Source organism: Oryzias latipes, assembly GCF_053564925.1.
Source record: "Oryzias latipes strain Hd-rR chromosome 1 unlocalized genomic scaffold, Olatipes_Hd-rR_3.1 chr1_Y".
Classification (NCBI taxonomy): Eukaryota; Metazoa; Chordata; class Actinopteri; order Beloniformes; family Adrianichthyidae; genus Oryzias; species Oryzias latipes.
Window position 1 is genome coordinate 6,710,226 of NW_027616335.1, and position 19,256 is coordinate 6,729,481.

Below are 19,256 nucleotides of genomic sequence, written 5' to 3' on the forward strand. Positions count from 1 at the left end.
AAATATTCCTATTCTGATTTAGAATTTCTCAAGAACATCAGACTTATAAACAGGACAGTTCTTAATTAACAATTTAGGATAAAGGTTGAACCAGTTGGTTCAGACATCGGCTGCTCCTCCTTTTCCAGCAGAATTTCCTCTCTATCTGTGCCTTCCAGGTCTTTTTATTTCTTACTCTACTCTCATGTTGCGTGACCCTCATTGACGTTTTATCTAACAGATTTTCTGAAATGCTGTGGAATTCCAAATGGAATTTTTAAAGACCAGTAAAAGAACACCTCATCATATGTTCTGCACTTTGCCACCACACCATCAGCCTAGACCACCAATTTTAATCCTCCTAAAACTGCACCCTCACATTCCTCTCTGGCCCGTCCGGGCCCCCAGTGTTTTTCAACCAGTGTGCCGCGGCACACTAGTGTGCCGTGGGAGATGCTCAAGTGTGCCGTGAGAAATTGCCCTCATTAACTGATCTAAAAGCAATTACCATCTCCAGGAAATCAGTCTTTGTTCATCCAAACAGGCCCTGATAAAAAACTGAGTAGTTAAGAATATGAAATATCATAAAATTATTTTTTCTTTGTGTTTATATGATTCTATTAAAGACATTTTGATAAGAATAACGGGATACCGCGATTTAGCTGAAAAGTCCCGCCCCTTTAACTGTCTCCACCAATCATTCTTGAAGGCTTAATCACATGTCATCAGTCTGACCAATCAGAAGTGGTTAAAGTATTCACTTCCTTGTTTCGATTTAGCGCAAAAAAGTCTCTCTGTTCTAACAAAAATACCAGCTAAAGCTCGTCTTTAGCGGTGTAGCTTTCCACAGAATCTGGTATCAGACTGGAACAAGTGAACAAAACCATGAAGCTCAAAGACGCTGGTCTTTCTGCGGTCGGCGGATTACGGGCACTACATCTCCCATGATGCAGTAAAGTGACTGTCTTAGCGCACAATGAGTCTCTCCTCTTAACGTCTTAAAACAACGAACACAAATCAAACAGTTTTTGAATCTTTTGAATGAATTTTTCATACATCTTTTAGAAAAAACAGCTGCAGCTTCCAGCGTTTTCTGCAACTATTATCACAAAAATGCATGTGAGATTGCAGAGCGGCTGTAGATCAATACAGACTGAGCTTTTTCTTTTCTTTTTTATTTATCTATTTTTTTGGATGGTGGTGTGCCGCGGGATTTTTGTCAAGGTTAAAGTGTGCCGTGGCTCAAAAAAGGTTGAAAAACACTGCGGGCCCCAACCATCATTGTGAGTTTCTCTGTCAAATTCTCCCTCTATATTATCTACATATCACATACATATCTACATATCTATATACATATCACGACAAGCTCAAAAATGCCAATATAGTATAAAATTCATTATACAACTGTTGTATTCATGTATCTATCAACACTATACCCTAATGCTAATATAGTATTAGATTTATTATTTAACTATAATAGTTGTGTGTTTATTAATATTACATCCTAATCCAGAGGTTTGGGCTCCTACTCCAGACCCCTGCCTTGTGTTGACACCGTCAGGTTTCCAGCAGAGCTGCTGCTTCAAAGAACAGACTTGGCTTCCACACTCACATATACAGCCGTGCACTTCTTTCACACCAAAACCACATAGCAGAACAAACAACACTGCAGAGCCTATACTATACTATGGGGACACCAAAGGCACTTTATAGTGAAAATGACCCAAATAGTCATTTTTAGACCTTTGCCCCTTAATTTTGGATTAGTAAACCCCGTCAGTCAAGAAGCATTCTGGGAGGTGGGAGAAATTTAGGAGGCAGCCATTTTGTATAAGCTGTGAGATCCTGCTGGCTGGTGTAAATTGTAAAAGGTAAGTTGAATTTACTCTAAAAAAATAGTTTAAGGAAGTGGGAGACATAATTTTTAATAATGTTATTTTTCATGGAAGAGCTTTGTAACCACTTTTATCATAGTTATCAGCATAGTTATAGCATAGTTAAGGCTGCGGAGTTCGCCACTTTTGCCCCTGCCGGCCGCAGCCCTCGACGGCAGCCAGGTAGGGGGAGGTGTGCTCGGTGTGTGTGGTACTTTGACGCCGCACGCAGATTCAGCGGTAAACTCTGTGAATTCCAATAATGCGCAGAGAAGACTGAGTGAGTAGTTGTGTCGTGGGTGTTTGCTCTCGATGGAGGGGCAGTAGGCGCTCGCGCGCACGGCGGTCCACTAAAGTGACGATGAACTACCCCCCCCCCCCCCAGCAAAGTCTGTGTGTGTGTGTGTGTGTGTGTGTGGGGGGGGGGGTCATCGTCACTTTAGTGGACTTCCTTTTGCTAAGTCCCGCGTTGTGTGGAGACTAATTTAAAGGAAAATGTGAGAACCTACTGCTATTGACATTACTCAGCCTTTCAAAACCGTTCCACCTACTGTGAGCTAGCTAAGTGGAAGTACTGGTGTAAAGCCAGCCTTCTCTCGTCGAAATGCTATCAAGTGAGCCCTCTCTTAAAAACAGTGTGCCGCGTTCTTCCGTACATTACGGTAACAGCAAGAAGTAATATTTTTTAAAAGTAAAAACATAGTGTAAGAACTGTCATTACATTTATATGTATATAACCCCCCCCCCAGTATATATATATATATATATATATATATATATATATATATATATATATATATATATATATATATATATATATATATATATATATATATAAAAGTCGAATAAGTAAATTTCAAAATAAAACGCAATTCAAATCTTGAATTAAGGAGGACTTATGTTGACGTGGGTCTAAAAATTCTGCTTGTTTTCAGAGTCGTTTCACTTTTCATTGATACTGTCCCACCTGGTGATGTCATTAAATAAGCTTCAGAGGGATCTGATTTGAAATTTCAAAATTAAACCCAATTGAAATCTGCTATAAATGTGTTTTTGCCATATGTTCACGTATGTCTAAAAGTAAAACTGCTAGTTTTCAGAGAGTGATTTCACTTCTCACTGATAGTGTCCCACCTGGTGATGTCATTGAATAAGTTTCAGACAGATCTGATGTGGAATTTTAAAATAAAACCCCATTAAAATCTGCTATAAATGTGTTTTTGCCATATGTTCACGTATGTCTAAAAGTAAAACTGCTAGTTTTCAGAGAGTCATTTCACTTCTCACTGATAGTATCCTACCTGGTGATGTCACATAAAAAGTTTCAGGCAGATCTGATGTGGAATTTCAAAATAAAACCCAAGTGAAATCTGCTATAAATGTGTTTTTGCCATAGGTTCACATATGTCTAAAAAGAAAACTGCTAGTTTTCAGAGAGTCATTTCACTTCTCACTGATAGTGTCCCACCTGGTGATGTCATTAAATAAGTTTCAGACAGATCTGATGTGGAATTTCAAAATAAAACCCCATTAAAATCTGCTATAAATGTGTTTTTGCCATATGTTCACGTATGTCTAAAAGTAAAACTGCTAGTTTTCAGAGAGTCATTTCACTTCTCACTGATAGTGTCCCACCTGGTGATGTCACAAAAAAAGTTTCAGAGGGATCTGATGTGGAATTTCAAAATAAAACCCAATTGAAAACCTGCTATAAATGTGTTTTTGCCATAGGTTGACATACGTCTAAAAGGAAAACTGCTAGAGAGTCATTTCACTTCTCACTGATAGTATCCTACCTGGTGATGTCACAAAAAAAGTTTCAGACAGATCTGATGTGGAATTTCAAAATAAAACCCAATTGAAATCTGCTATAAATGTGTTTTTGCCATAGGTTCACATGCGTCTAAAAAGAAAACTGCTAGGTTTCAGAGAGTCATTTCACTTCTCACTGATAGTATCCTACCTGGTGATGTCACATAAAAAGTTTCAGGCAGATCTGATGTGGAATTTCAAAATAAAACCCAAGTGAAATCTGCTATAAATGTGTTTTTGCCATAGGTTCACATATGTCTAAAAAGAAAACTGCTAGTTTTCAGAGGGTCATTTCACTTCTCACTGATAGTATCCTACCTGGTGATGTCACAAGAAAAGTTTCAGAGGGATCTGATGTGGAATTTCAAAATAAAACCCAATTGAAATCTGCTATAAATGTGTTTTTGCCATAGGTTCACATATGTCTAAAAAGAAAACTGCAAGTTTTCAGAGAATCATTTCACTTCTCACTGATAGTATCCCACCTGGTGATGTTATTAACTAAGTTACAGACAGATCTTATGTGGAATTTCAAAATAAAACCCATTTGAAATCTGCTATGAAATGTGTTTTTGCCATAGCTTCAAATATGGTCTTATTTTGAAATTCCACATTCCACATTTTCAGATCCCTCTGAAACTTATTATATGACATCACCAGGTGGGACACTATCAATGAGAAGTGAAATGACTCACTGAAAACTAACAGTTATTTTCTAAGAGATATTTGAACATATGGCAAAAACACATTTATAGCAGATTCATTCGGATCAGAATTTCTTTCCGATCGAGATAGGTGGGTTATACCGATCGTTTATCCGATCGTGGAGCATGTAAATGGTCATTCCGATCGTGTGACTCTTCTGCTCTGGGTTACGTCATGCATAGATGGTGTTTCGCTGGGAGAAAGCTTTGGAGCGCGTATGGGACCGAGCAGCTGCTTTGCGGAGGTGCTGTGAAAAGCACTGCTCCACTCTCGCCCCGCTGGCTCTCCCCTCTCTTTCACCCCTCACGGGAGAGAGTCGGAGGAGGAGCGCTTCGTGCCCCCCGACGCTCACTCGGTCCACTGGCACCCGAGTGAGCAGAGCAGCTGGATTAATAATTTTGTGTGTGTGTGGGGGGGTTTTACGTGTGCGTTTTGTTGTTTTGTTATGTGTGGGATAATTCAGACTGCGAGCCGTCCCGCCGCTCTGGGTTAGCGGCTGCAGGACTCAGGAGGAACCGTGTTCGAACAGAGCTCGGGCCGCTAGCTCACAGAGTGGCTTTGGGGCGGTCTGTGTGAACTTTTCAGAGCAGAAATAAATGTCGCTCAGTCCTTACAAAGCTGCAGATTGCTGCGTTTCTCGCACGGTCCTGGATTTTGTGTCCATCGGGCTAATCAAGTTGTTAGCCCTTGTGAGCCTGTCCTAAGCTTTCGTCCATCTTAATTCTTCCACAAAAAAGCACTAACCACACAGATTGAATATAACGATGAGCGAACAGGCACTTCATAATATTCATAATATTAATAAAAGCACGTTTGGAAGATCGTCTCGTATGTTACCGAGCTGCTGTATAAATGTCTGTGGCAGCGGTTTGTTTACAACGGGACCTATTTCCGCATCCGGGTGATTTTACACTACTGCTTATTTCCAAATTATTCATTCCGAAAGAAAGTGTGAGCCATGGGAACGTTTGTTCTAATCAGAAAAAGGTTTTCTGTGCTCATGTGCACGGGTGAATTTTAACCCGACCATTGATCCGATCAAGATATTCTGCCCATGTAATTGCGGCTAATGAAAAGGTGTCATTCAATCATACAAACTGGCAGGACGCATTAAAATTAAACTTTCATTTCAAGGTGGGGGCCACAAATAGCCCGCGGGCCGCGAGTTTGAGACCCCTGCTGTAGACTCTGGCACTGGTACACTAGCCGCAGGTCGGAAGAATGAATCAATAGTTCGCTTGCTCATAGCTCAGATGCACCCACAGGTTGTGATGATGTTTGTCTCCGTTTCATTCCCACAGATGTTTACGTGTGCTCGATTATCTATATGCCCCTCCCCCTACACGCATTTTAGCCACTTACGCGAGTGTGTGCTCTCGTCTCATTGATTATTTCATTGATCATTGACGTGCCGTTTCCACGTTAAATGTATAAAAAATACGGAGGGTGGGGGGGGGGTTGCAAATTTACTGGTCGCACACTCTCAAATTTTGGTCGCAAAATGCGACAAAATGGTCGCAGTCTGGAGCCCTGCCTTCTGTACTGTACTCTCAAATAATAATTTTAATCATCGATGTGAACAGAAGGCTTCAAATCGCGGAGATTAGCCCCGCCCACCGCGACCCGAGAGTAATTGAATTAAACAGGAGAAAATTTAAAATGATAATAAAAAATACAAAGTACAGTCGGACAAATAGTGACTCAGGTGTATTTCACTGCTCTTCAGACTGCACGAAGCTGTAAATAAATTTGTAAATATGTGGGAATTACATCAGGGTGGATGTGAAAATGCAAATGCAATCCCCTCTTTGCTTTTTCGTTTTAATTATGACACAGAATAAGCGGTTTTAAGTATAAAATGAAAAAGCATTTTGAAATATTGCTTTTTAATATTAATTTTGAGGCATTTGATGCAGCTACATTTTGAAAATGAAAAAGCATTCTGTTAATCCATTTTAATCATCAAATTAGACATTTCTAATTGAATTATGCTACACATTTACAAGATAACGTCTTGAAAATGAAATGTCAAATACCATTTTCATTTTAATTAAGTGACAGAATAAACTGTGTTGAGGAAGGAAATGAAAAAGCATTTTGGTGGATTGCTTTTTCATTTTATTTTTGAGTCAAAAAAATGCAGCTTTGTTTTGAAAATGAAAAAGCATTTCTGGTTTTGACTTTGATTTTTATTTATGCTACAGAATCGCTTCAATAGGAAGTCACATCTATTATAACGGCTGTTTGTCTCCCCCCCCCCCCCCAGAAACTAACAGAACCATAAGCAGCATCCCCTCAAGTTGAGGAAAGGTGAGATATTTTTTCAGTATTACATTTTTTTTGGTGTATGGATGGAAAGTATAGTTAGAGTGATAGATAGATATGCTATGGATTTTTTTCTGTTCCATCAGATTCGGAATTTATTTTAAACCTTTGAATTCTCATTCTGAATGTTTTTTAACCCTAACATTTTGATGACCCCGAAATTCAATGTAAAAAAAAATTTGAGGGAGAAGACGTCGCTTTCCTTGTTTCACTAGAACTAGTCGATCTAAGAACACACCAATATCCAGCCAATCACATCATGATAACGATGTGACGTCAGGGTTCAATACTTTTTCCTAGAGGTAAGACAGGGGAACTGAAAAGGCAAACACTCACCGCCGGTAAGAGTAAAGTGTGGAAAAGCTTCAAATATATAGTTGAAAATGATACAGAAACTTGTGTTGGCTTCGCTGAATGTAGTCAATGTGGTGCTTTGCTTTCATATGAGACCAAAAAGACTGGCACCTTGATGTTGAGCAGGCATTTAAGGAGCTATACTGGCAAAAGTGATGATCATCAACGTCAAACATCTATATTATCATTTGTCCCAAGGACCGCCCCTCTTCGCGCTAAGCAGGCCATCACAGACAAGTGCGTGGACTTTTGCTGTCAGAACCTTAGACCATTTTCCGTAGTCAGTGGCGAAGGTTTCAAAAGTCTGGCCCAAGAATTGATCAATGTTGGGTCAACTTTTGGGCGCGTACCTGTCGACTCGGTCCTCCCCCATTACACCACAGTGTCAAAGGCGTGCGCCAAGAAGGCTGAGGTGAAAAGGAGCTTGTTAATTGAGTGGGTAAAGAATGCTCTGGCAGGTGGCTGGGACATCGCCATGAGTATCAATATGTGGACAGATGATTATAGAAAGATGAGTTATATTGCAATAACTTGTCATTTTACTGAAACGGACTTCAGCTTGGTTGGAAGAACCTTCACCACTGCTGTATTTCCAGCAGAAGACGCCAAAATGGGGAAGAATATAAGAAGAGAACTGGTCCGGCTGCTGGTAAATAGATTTGGTTTGGAAGTATGGGTTACAAATCCGGGCAGTAACATCGTGAAAGCTTTGGAGCCTTACAAGCGCCTCTCGTGCCTTGATCATGTAATCAACACTGTAGTTCGGCATGGCCTGGACAAGGACGCACTGTCTGCAGATGCCCCAGACATCGGAGAAACAATTAGTGCAGCCAAGAGTGTCGTCCGTTTTATCAAGCAATCTGGTCTGGTAGCACAACTATCAAAAACAGTGCTTCAGATGGTTGAAACCAGATTCAGCACCGTTTACTTGATGCTCAAGTCTGTGCGCGAGATATACAATGATTTGTATGAGAAGCTGCAGTCACGCGCAGAGGAGGTGCGCATGGACAACATTGCACCAGATTTATTGGATTTTTTGATCACCTTTCTAGATCCTTTCTATGAAGCACAACGAGAACTGGAAGGAGATAAATATACCACACTGAATCTAGTTTGCCTCTGGAATGAGAGGTTAAAAAAGCACTGTCAACCCAGTTCTGCAGATAATCCTCAGCAGGCGTTTGTGCGCCACAGGCATTCTGAACTTTTGAATCAAAAAGTCAAAATACATATGTTGCACAAAGTTGCACTATTCCTGTGGCCTAACTTCAACAAACTTAGAATGATGACACCGACAGAAGTGTTAGAGGAGCATGCACATGTCCAAACACTCCTGGAAGAAGAAGAAGATGAAAGAGGAGAAGCCACCACTACTTTTGAAAACGAGGAGGACGAGGCGCACACGTTCAGCCCCCTTTCTCCACCTGCAGCAAAACGAAAAAGGGCTTCTTTTTTCAGTGAGTGGGAAAATATGGATGATGACGATGATGCTCCTGTTCAAGATGAGGTTAACTTGTACATTAGTCAAAAGCACGCCATGGCTGTTCACCGAGATTTGCTTGGCTGGTGGAGAATAAACTCGAGTATATACCCGAAATTTGCCAAGTTAGCAAGATCCGTGTTGTGCATACCCGCAAGCAGCAGCAGCAGTGAGCGAGTTTTTAGCGCAGCTGGCCGTACAATAGATCAGCGGAGAACTTCACTGAAACCTGGTACAGTGGACGCAATCTTGTTCCTGCAGGACGACCACAAAATATAAACAAGGTCAGTAATATACTGCTGTTCAAATCACCATTTTAACTATTGTCTGAGGCTTTAATTATTTCCCTTATTTTACAGGAATAAAGACCAGGACACGTCACGACGAGGCTGCAATTTGCAGACCAGGCAGCAGCTTAAACGCTTTCATTGTATTTATATTTTGCACAGTTTGTAACATTTGTTTGTTCATGTTTGCCATTTTTTATTATACATTCACTAAGCTTTTGTTTTTTATTCAAACATAATAGTTTTTCTTGTTTTTCCTTTCTTGTTTGAGTTATTTGTAATTATTAGTAGGCTTATTTTTACACATTTACACACTTTGTTTGGTTCTTTATTTTTTTAAATTATGGTCTTAACACATTATTTTTGTTCTTATTTATTCAAATTAGTAATGTTGTATTTTATGTAGCTTGCTTATTTATATATTACGTTATAGTTTGATTTTTTTTATTCCAAAAGCTTGTTCCTGAAAATGTTCCTATTCATTTTGTTTACAGCAGGTTGTTTTTTGTGTGTTCCAATGCAAATCATTAAGTAAAAGAATGTTATTCTTTATTAATTTCTCTAGTTTATTCAAGTAGATTTATTGTATTTCTGTGTTCTAGCTCTTAGATCATTCTGTTAACTTTTTTTCCTTTTTCAGAACAAGTTGAAGATAGAGAAAATTAAAGCTTTTATTTGTAAAAAAAATTCAATTACAGAAAGAACCTGCACGTGCAGCTCACAGCAACCCGCAGATCTCTGCAGAGCCGCTCAATCCTGGGTCATTATAAACAGTGATTCAGTAAATAGAGTATTTCATTAAAAGTCTTTTGTAGGAAATTTCAAAAATTGTGTTTTAAATGGAACACTTAAACATGTACATGTGATCCAGAACATCACAGAAAAAAGGTTAGTATATGAACAAAAACATAACAATGCTAATCGTAGTCCAAAATCACGACAGACCTAAACATTTAACCCTAGTGCTATCCTATAGGCACTTTAACATTGGGAGTTGGGTCATCTAGACCAGTGTTTTTCAACCAGTGTGCCGCGGCACACTAGTGTGCCGTGGGAGATGGTCAAGTGCGCCGTGGAGAAATTGCCCTCATTAACTGATCTAAAAATATTTTCCATCTCCAGGAAATCAGCTCTTTGTCCATCCAAACAGGCCCTGATAAAACACTGAGTAGTTAGGAATATAAAAGATCTTAAAATTACTTTTTCTTTGTGTTTATTTAATTCTATTAAAGACATTTTGATAAGAATCACGGTACCGCGTTTTAGCTGCAGCTATAAATGTGTAAGGAAAAGTCCCGCCCCTTTAACTGTCTTCGCCAATCATTCTTGGAGGCTTAATCACATGTCCTCAGTCTGACCAATCAGAAGTGGTTAAAGTCTTCACTTCCTTGTTCTTAATTCTGCTGATAGTCGCTCAGTTCTAACAAAAATACCAGCTAGAGCTCGTCTTTAGCTGGTGGTTCATCTCTTAGAAAAAAACAGCCGCAATTTCCTGCTTTTTCTGCCACAATTATCACAAAAATCCACGTGAGATTGCGCGGGGGGGCTGTCGATCAATACAGACCATGAATTTCTGCTTTTTTTTTTTTTGGATGCTGGTGTGCCGCGGGATTTTTGTCAGGGTTAAAGTGTGCCGTGGCTCAAAAAAGGTTGAAAAACACTGATCTAGACCCACTAGACCAGGGGTCGGCAACCTGCGGCTTAGGAGCCGCATGCGGCTCTTTAGCGCTGCCCTAGTGGCTCCCTGGAGCATTTTCAAAAATGTTGGAGTCTGTTGCGAGTCTGTTTGGAACACGTCAAAACATTCCTGAAAAGCAAAGACCTGCTGAACTACCCGCAATTCAGAATAAATATTCAAAGGTTAAAATAATTCAGAATCTGATGGAACAGAAAAACGTCCATAATATGCTTTATTGTCTTTGTCCATTGTAAAATAAAATTGAAGCTAACAAACCGCTCAGCTTTTAGCTACTTCAACGTTAACCATTTTACGTTTGTCTCCTGAATTACCAGATGCAAAAGTCACCGGGGCAGGGGGCGGCGGCGGTGAGGCCGGCAGCGGATGGGCCGGCAGCGGAGAGGCCGGCGGCGGAGGAGCCCGCGGGCCAGGGCCCGTGGGGCAGAGCCCAGCGGCTCAAAGGCCAGCGGCGCAGAGACCGCCACTGCAGTGGCAAAGTGCCACGAATCGAGCCAGGGAGGACCAGAGGCAGGCTGCGGCAAATAGGGTGAGTTCTAAGTCTTTGCTCCAAAACATGATGTTTGTCTTTAACCAAAGTACATTTTAAGAACGATGCATTCGTTATAACATACTCAGTATACTGTATTAAGTTTCAATACTTTTTGAGTGTTTCTCAATTAAAATGCTTTTCATCAGTGCATCCTTTCCACATTCGACACACCGCATTTCTCCACAATATATATTTTTTCAAAGTACAATTTATAGTTACAAACACTCTTTTAAAATTGATTTCAAATAAAAACAGACACTTGCAATTTAGCCTTTTTAGAGTAATCATCATTAAACTGTTTGTTTTCCATCTAGCACACTGACTTATGTAAATGCTTAGTATAGGCACAAAGTTTAAAATTTCACGTCATTTTCTTATAACAATTTTATACACAGATTGTTTGCAGTTTTTCCTAGTGAAGTCAAATGTTTTTATTCTGTTGTCAGGTTCTCCTGGTGAGGCTTCTGGTGCTCGTCAGATCGCCTAATCTGGATTCATGGCCCCCTGTGACCGGATTTGGGGGGGTGGTTAAAGAAAAATGTTCTAAGTCATTTTTGTTTGATATGACTTAGAACAATAAAATGTTATCTTTTAATTAGTTTATATAATATAGTACAATGAATAGAGAAGAGAACAAAGAGTGTTGCTGATGTGTTTTTTTATTTTTTTCATTTTGCATTTCATAGTTTTTTCTCCATTAGGTAAATTTTGAAGAAAATTTTAAAAATCTTATTTATTCAAATTAGTAATGTTGTATTTTATGTAGCTTGCTTATTTATATATTACGTTATAGTTTGATTTTTCTTTATTCCAAAAGCTTGTTCCTGAAAATGTTCCTATTTATTTTGTTTACAGCAGGTTGTTTTTTGTGTGTTCCAATGCAAATCATTAAGTAAAAGAATGTTATTCTTTATTAATTTCTCTAGTTTATTCAAGTAGATTTATTGTATTTCTGTGTTCTAGCTCTTAGATCATTCTGTTAACTTTTTTTCCTTTTTCAGAACAAGTTGAAGATAGAGAAAATTAAAGCTTTTATTTATAAAAAAAATTCAATTCCAGAAAGAACCTGCACGTGCAGCTCACAGCAACCCGCAGATCTCTGCAGAGCCGCTCAATCCTGGGTCATTATAAACAGTGCCGAGAGCCGAGGCCCGCCTAATCCGGATTCATGGCCCCCTGTGAATTTTAAAAATTTAAAAAATTTTAAAAATCTTTTACACAACACAAAATCAACAACCAACTGTCCGTAAGGGACATCCCTGGTAGGGGGTATTGGGCCCTTGGCAACGGTATTTGCAAAGTTCTACTGGCCTCTTTATGCATCTGAGTGTCCACAATCCCCAGATCTTGCGCCCGATACAATTAACTTTCCACGTGTCGCTGACGAGGATGCTGAAGTTCTAGGGAAACCCATCACTATGGCAGAAGTCTCTGAGGCCATTGCTGGTTAGCTGGATTGAGTGTTCCCAGTTTCTGCCTGACTGAGCTCACCTGATCCAGGTGGCCAGTTATAAATGCAGCGGGGTTAGCTGCAAAGCAGACTGTAAGAAGACAATTTAATCATCTCCATTTTCAGGGATCATCTCAGAAAGAATCAACAGATGTTTCAAAAGCCAAGAGAGGAAGAAAGAAAAGGGTTGGTCATGAACATTTTTACTTTTGTCAGTATGAAAGAGTTAGAATATCTTTCTAAGGAGAATGTTAACTACTTTCTAGAGTGACTCAGACCAAGAAAATGAAAAAGATGAAGCCCCTGCAAGTCCTGTCAGTCCGTCTGGTAAGTGTGATGTGCAATGCTGACATCTTCCCAGTGTTAAAAAGGCCCATTGAAGTGCACAGCACAATAGTTTTCAGCCAATGCTCAACAAGTCTTTAGCTGAACAGCGGCAATACGAGGAAGCAAAGAAAGGGGCGCTGAAGAAAGCTGAGCAAGTCATAGAAAACGCAGTAGGTACAAAATATAGATTTACTGTTTTCTTTTTGTTACATTCAAATACAATTAGAAAAAAATGTCTGTTTTTAATTAACAAAACAATGCAGAACACCAAAGTGAAAGAAATTGTGACATTTCATCAAACAAATGTTTTTTTAGAAGTTTATTTGTGCCTAAAACAAACTTTGGATGAAAATGTTTTTATAGAAAAAAGGATGTTCTTTAGTGACAAATCAATAATGAGCAGTAAGTCACATCTAAAACAGCCAAAGACCAGAAACCTTAAAGCGCCTCATGCAGTTTCCTGTCCTCTTCCAGGGGAGATCAGAAGGTCTCTGTGGTTTGCAGACAGAGGCGGTTCAAAGATTTCCAGCCACATCCTTGCTGGAATTCAGTTTTTCCAACACGGGTCCATAGTTTAGTCAAAGGTCTTTGTTTTTGGGTTCAAAGTTTAGCTAATTGGTGTAAAATCCTTCAATTGAATGGAAGTCTGGAGTGCTGCATGTGTTATCACATGCTTTTCTTTCTGTGGTAGTTGGAATTGTGAAATGACATTTCATCTAGACTGAAGTGGTGATTGTTTCAGACTCTACTGACAAGATGACCAACGGTGAGATGAGTCCTGCAGAAAAGAAGGAAGAGATGGAGCAGGAGAAGTTCCTGGAAGACTCCTCAGCAGCAGAAAACCACAGATGTTTGATGGAAAACTTCAGAGTTAAATAAATGGATCCTAAATGTTAAAGGACATTTGTTTTAGGCGTATCCTCTTTTTCCATTAGTGCCTACACTATATTACCAAAAGTATTGGCCTAGCCATCCAAATGATCAGAATCAGTTTTCTAATCACTTTGTCCAGCCACAGGTGCATAAAATCAAACACTTTGGCATGCAGACTGTTTTTACAAACACCTGTGAAAGAATGGGCCGCTCTCAGGAGCTCTGTGTATTCCAGAGTGAGAAATTTTGGTGGAGAAGGAATTATGGTGTGGGCCTGTTTTTCAGGACTTGGGCACGGAGACTAAATCCTTTTTATGGTTTTTATTTTGGCTACTGTAGGCCGTAACCAACGGCGTACAACATGCAGCAACTCTCAATCTCTCCAGAACGCTGAACGACTAACTGAGAGCCAACCCCTCTCTGCATGATGCGTTCAAGGAACTCTGGAACTTAGGAACGACCAACAGCCACCCAGTCTAACTCAGTCCGCTAATATTCAGGGATGTTTGTATCTGGAACCGTCCACTGCTTCTTCCGGGCGATAGGCATTATGGGTAATGTAGGATAATCTAACTCATTTAAATGTCAAAACTATTTGCGTGAAACAAATCCTTTTGGGTTCTGAAAATATGCTGTTTATATTGTCATTAACTTCTACACAGCTCCCATGAAAATTAGCAACATTTAAAAGTGTGATGCCTCTCAATGAATTTAAGCCACATTACTCAAATTCTTTCTCTTTCTTTACGGATTTTCCTGTCTTTATGCCTGTAGGCGTGACGGACGTGAAAGAGCCTGACAAATCAAATATGTAAATCACAAACATACATGGATGGGTTGAAGACAACTTTAAAAACAAATGACAAAAGACACGTGCAATTTGACAAATACAAATTGTAGACCAGCGGTGTCCAAAGTTTTTTTGGTGAGTGCCAAATACAGAAAATTGAGCAAAGGTCCGGGCCGCACACAAGAGGTGACATATTGACACATGATTACTGTGTATTTCTAACTCACCTATAATGTGAAGAACATTGCTCTCAGTGGGAGCAGTGATGCTGATCTGTGCCTCATAAAACAAATGAACGTCAAAATGAAACATTCACTCAGAACGGGTTTATGAGCAGACCAACGAGGACAATTTTAACATTAAACACACATAATTTAAAGAGCTTCATCCTTGTGTCAGACGGAGACAGCTCATAGGAACTTCCTTTACTTCCTAAGCCTGTGCCCTTTGCTCTATGAAGCCTGTGGGGAGACGTGAAGGCCATTATTAGGAGAGACAGGCAGTGTGACGCTGCCAATTACGCGAGGAAAATAGTGAAGGAGGCTTGAATGGACGGCGTGTGTGGACTCACCGCGATGGAAGTCATGATGCCCTGTTGGTGGCGCCCCAAACCCCTGCCTTCCTGCCAGCTGTAACATTTTACTCCCAATATTGTTGCTCGTCAAGCCATCTTTTGTGGGCTGTTCGTAGTTTCTGTTGATTAGAAATGACAGGATGAGATCAAAGCTCTCAGATGATGCTCACAGTGACACTCGCCAGTTTTAACTTACACAACTGGAGCTGAAGCTTGATAGAATTTCCTTTTTGGTGCAAGAGGTTCAGTGACGCCATATTTCCCCCTTCTTTCTGCAGCTCTGTCTATGTATTTCAGCTGTGGACAAAAAACCTTCATTACAGACATTCCTGCAGTGATAAATATGCACAACAAGTTCTGGTTCTGTGCAAAGGTCACAAGAGGTGACATATTGACACATGACTACTGTGTGTATTTCTAACTCACCAATAATGTGGAGAACATTCCTCTCAGTGGAAGCAGTGATGCTGTGCTTTGGATTGAAGGATGGCTGGGATGTCGGGTTGGTGGTTGAGATACGAAGGACTTCACAGAGATGGCTATCTGTCATTCTGGACCTCAGTCTGCTTTTGTTCTTATTTAACAGAGAAAATGTTTGTTCACATATGTATGTTGAGCCGAACAGGCTGATCATTCTTTTTCCGTGGCGTCTCATCAGAGGAAACTTGGCATGATCCAAACTCTGATAGACGTCAGGGAGGGAGAGAAGCTGATATTGACTCTTCAGAGAATCATCACATTGCATTTCAATCAGCTCTAACTGCAGACTCTCCTCCACTTCTTCTGCATCCACCAGGAAGGGGGTCGAGAACTACTTGATTTGTTTTTCAATGACAGAAAAATCTTGAAAACGCTGGTTGAATTCCGTCACAAGAGATGTAATTACAGAAGCATATTTCTCCTTTTTAGCAGAAAGATCTGCCTTTGGAAAAGCAGACTTGATTTCAGACAACGCAGGGCAACCCGGTCTCATCCTAAAATGTGTAGTAGCTACATTTGTCCACATGGAAATGCGTGAGAGTTTTACAAAAACGCCCCCTAAACTGTGAGGCGGATACATTTCATTTTTCTATTCATTTTCTACGAGCCTTCTCAGGATCACGTGACTTTGGAGGTTTTGCCTGCCGTGAACAAAAAACATGGTGGATGCTCGTTCATTTTTCGGTGGAATATCCCATAAAACAAGATATTTTGAGGACTAATTTTTATTTTGACAACATTTCTAGTGAGAAATATACAATTTTCTTTTAAAATATGCTTTCACTTTGGTCATAGTTTGTAGTTTGCTTGTTTCGTTCAACTTTTTACGTTGGAGAAACACGTTAACTTTCATTCATATCTGCAGACGTGCGCATGGGTCACGTGACTAATATGTTTCTCTTTTTTCCGCAGAAAATGCTATGAGTGAATGTGAACTAATTTATTTTTGAAAACATTTCTAGCAGTATATATCCCCTTTATTTTCATAATATTGCAGACATGAAGTTGTTACGTTCAACTTTTCCTCAAAGGATCTTAAAGCGTCTGATCTTTTCCATTCATATATGCGGGCTGACGCCAGTCACGTGACCGACTCTTTTTTTCCTGTGGAAAATCTCGTAAAAAGGTACGTTGCGATTTATTAATTACTTTTATTTACATTTCTAGGGACCCGTGTATAGGTTCTCGTTCCGTGTTGCGGCGATCAGACTTTGACATGTGACAAACCGGAAAAATGTTGAGTTCAGGGACGGACCAAAGAGTTCTTTAAATTGATTTTGAGCTTTATTAATTTAATATTCTTTTGCATTTTAATTTACACTACGAGTCTAATGGTGTGTGATAAAAACTATAAATATGATAAATGAGATGAAACAATTATTTTGAGTTTATAAAATATTAGCATCTATATTATTTTTTTCTTTAACTGTCAATGTTGACGTATCTCATATATTTGAAGTGCTCTAATTTATCTGTTAAAAACGTTTCACTGTTTCCTGTAGTAATTCTCAATAAAGTTTTAATTGGATAGGATATATTATCTAAAGTAAACAGGCTTTTAAGCCTTCAATTTGCCCCAATTGACATGAAGTGCGCATTTTGAAAAGCCAGTGAACGCAGCGTTATATGGGCACCCCCACCCCACTTCCCCCGAAACCCCCAGATGAACCCAACTACCCCTGGCTGCAGCCTGCAGAATTGCACAACATAGTGGAATGCTGAAACGCTGAGGAATGTGAACACGCTGTGGAATGTTAACCCCGCCCACATTGAGCCCGTCTTCTTTGGTTTTACAAGTTTCCATGTGCAATTTTGCCACCTACCGGTTTTTAAGGAGTTTTTCCTTACAGTGAAGGGGGGGGGGGGGGTCTAAGGGCAGGAATATCACTTTAGTCTTTTTTGTTAAAGTTTAGTATTATCCTAATGCATTTGTGGTCCTGAGGGAATTTATTTTTCTTTTGGCAGATGCACACAAACAGGCAGGAGACGGAGGTATCAAGATTAAAATTGTTTTATTACAAACCGTTAAAACCAATTAAAAATGGACCCGTTTAAAAGACATGCACAAACAGATTCAATATGCTGAGGACCAGAAGACTTAAGGGAGGTGGAGGCTCCCAGAGAACAAAGATAAAATTTCAACCCACTCACGTGATGCAGACCACACTCACACACACACTTGTGAACCCTTCACCCAAGGACACGTCACTCCAAACTGGGGGGATAGCCTCCACCTAAAACTCAGGGCTGGCACCTGAGTCCTCAGCACTGAGGGAGGGGGGAAACAAAGGTGGATTACACATAAAATGCACAACTAAAACACAGTACTAAAAGAATTGTATAAAAATGCTAAAAACAAAATAAAAGACACTCTCGTGAGAGAGTGAGTCCGCCCCTGGGTGCTGCTCAATGGACGGAGTGCGGCCGAGCTTTTATTCTTGTTGGTGGTGGAGGATTCAGGCGTGATGCCCCGTTTAGTCCTCCGTTGCTCAGGCTCAGACAGAGGCAGCTGAGGAGCACCTGGGCCCGGCAGAACTCTGGTCAGGAGTCCGCAGGGATTCTGATCACGAGCGGTGACAGTTCCTTAAAATAATTCTAAAATTCAATATATAAAAAGCAGCAGCTGTTCAGCAGGTGGGAGCGTCAGAAAGTCCCGGCGCTGCAAGAACAACAAACATTACCAAAATAAAACAAACAGCTTAAGGCAAACGCAGGACTTGACCCTCGCCAGCTTACCAGACAGACTGTTCGTCACCTGGGAGGCACACTCAATTGCAGAGGCTGTATTTTTCTCAATATCTGTGCCTGCAGGTCTCATCCGGAGCTGAAAGAGCGTGTCAGTAAGAGGAAGCGAACAAACTCCTGTCATTAGCCTACCACCGCTACTTTACCTGTGAGGCTAACCGGAGGTGTGCAAACAGGAAGTGGGCGGTTCCAATGGCCAAATGCTGCCCCTGGCCAAGTGAAGGCTTCTTTGCCTTTTATAGCGCCCCATGAGGCCACTGCTAGTAATCATCTGCCCTACAGCACCTGAGCCAATTAATCCTGCCACACATTCTTTGTATTCATGATCCCTTTTTCATTGTATGTTTTCCTTACTATTACCGGCATGAAGCCCATTGAGACGTCTGTAGTTCGAATTTGCGCTAAATAAAAACAAATATTTAATTGAATTAGAGAATTTATACAGTGATTGCAGTCTTCTTATGCCTTTTACAAGTTTCCATGTGCATGTATTAGGGAGTTAATACATTTTGTCTGGCCTCACAGACTCAAAAAAATAACTCATTGGATGAACTCAATTTAATTGTGGGCAGGATTTCCATCCAACAAATATGAGTAACCCCACCTCAAAAAAAACCTACGCACTGGGTGTGTTGTAGACGTCTATGGTGAAACCCTCCCTCATCACATCACTTGCCACACGTCCCTTGTGAAAAGTAGGCAGGTAGCACACTCCCCCCACTACCCCTATTGAATCGCCATAATCCGTAACCCGCAAACTCACTGCAGCGCAGCAAGCGGACCTCGGCTTCATCATTCATCCCCGACACAATGGCCGAGCTGCGCATCCAATCTGCTCAGATGCTCTCTATGTTTGGCGGCACATACCTGTGTGAACGACTCTTTGATGAAACTAAACAAAACATCACACAGGAGCCGTCTCACTGATCAGCACCTTCACTCAATCCTGAGGATTTCCTCAGCTCAGAGCCTT

General features: G+C 40.4%; 3 long non-coding RNA genes across 3 annotated transcripts; 1 reads left to right on the forward strand and 2 right to left on the reverse strand.

Annotated features, from left to right (window-relative positions):
- Nucleotides 1-1,453: 1,453 nt before the first annotated feature.
- Nucleotides 1,454-13,722, forward strand: LOC111948946 (uncharacterized). Its single transcript, XR_013654317.1, has 6 exons — nt 1,454-1,850; nt 6,637-6,680; nt 10,830-11,041; nt 11,491-12,680; nt 12,761-12,821; nt 13,564-13,722. It is a non-coding gene; the product is annotated as an uncharacterized LOC111948946 (long non-coding RNA).
- Nucleotides 13,723-14,527: 805 nt separating this feature from the next.
- Nucleotides 14,528-17,182, reverse strand: LOC105358236 (uncharacterized). Its single transcript, XR_002874921.2, has 4 exons — nt 15,485-17,182; nt 15,255-15,355; nt 15,056-15,177; nt 14,528-14,945 (listed from the first exon to the last, which is right to left on the reverse strand). It is a non-coding gene; the product is annotated as an uncharacterized LOC105358236 (long non-coding RNA).
- A 351-nt stretch (nt 17,183-17,533) lies between these two features.
- LOC110014086 (uncharacterized) lies at nt 17,534-18,566 on the reverse strand. Its single transcript, XR_013654318.1, has 3 exons — nt 18,430-18,566; nt 18,275-18,362; nt 17,534-18,197 (listed from the first exon to the last, which is right to left on the reverse strand). It is a non-coding gene; the product is annotated as an uncharacterized LOC110014086 (long non-coding RNA).
- Nucleotides 18,567-19,256: the final 690 nt, after the last annotated feature.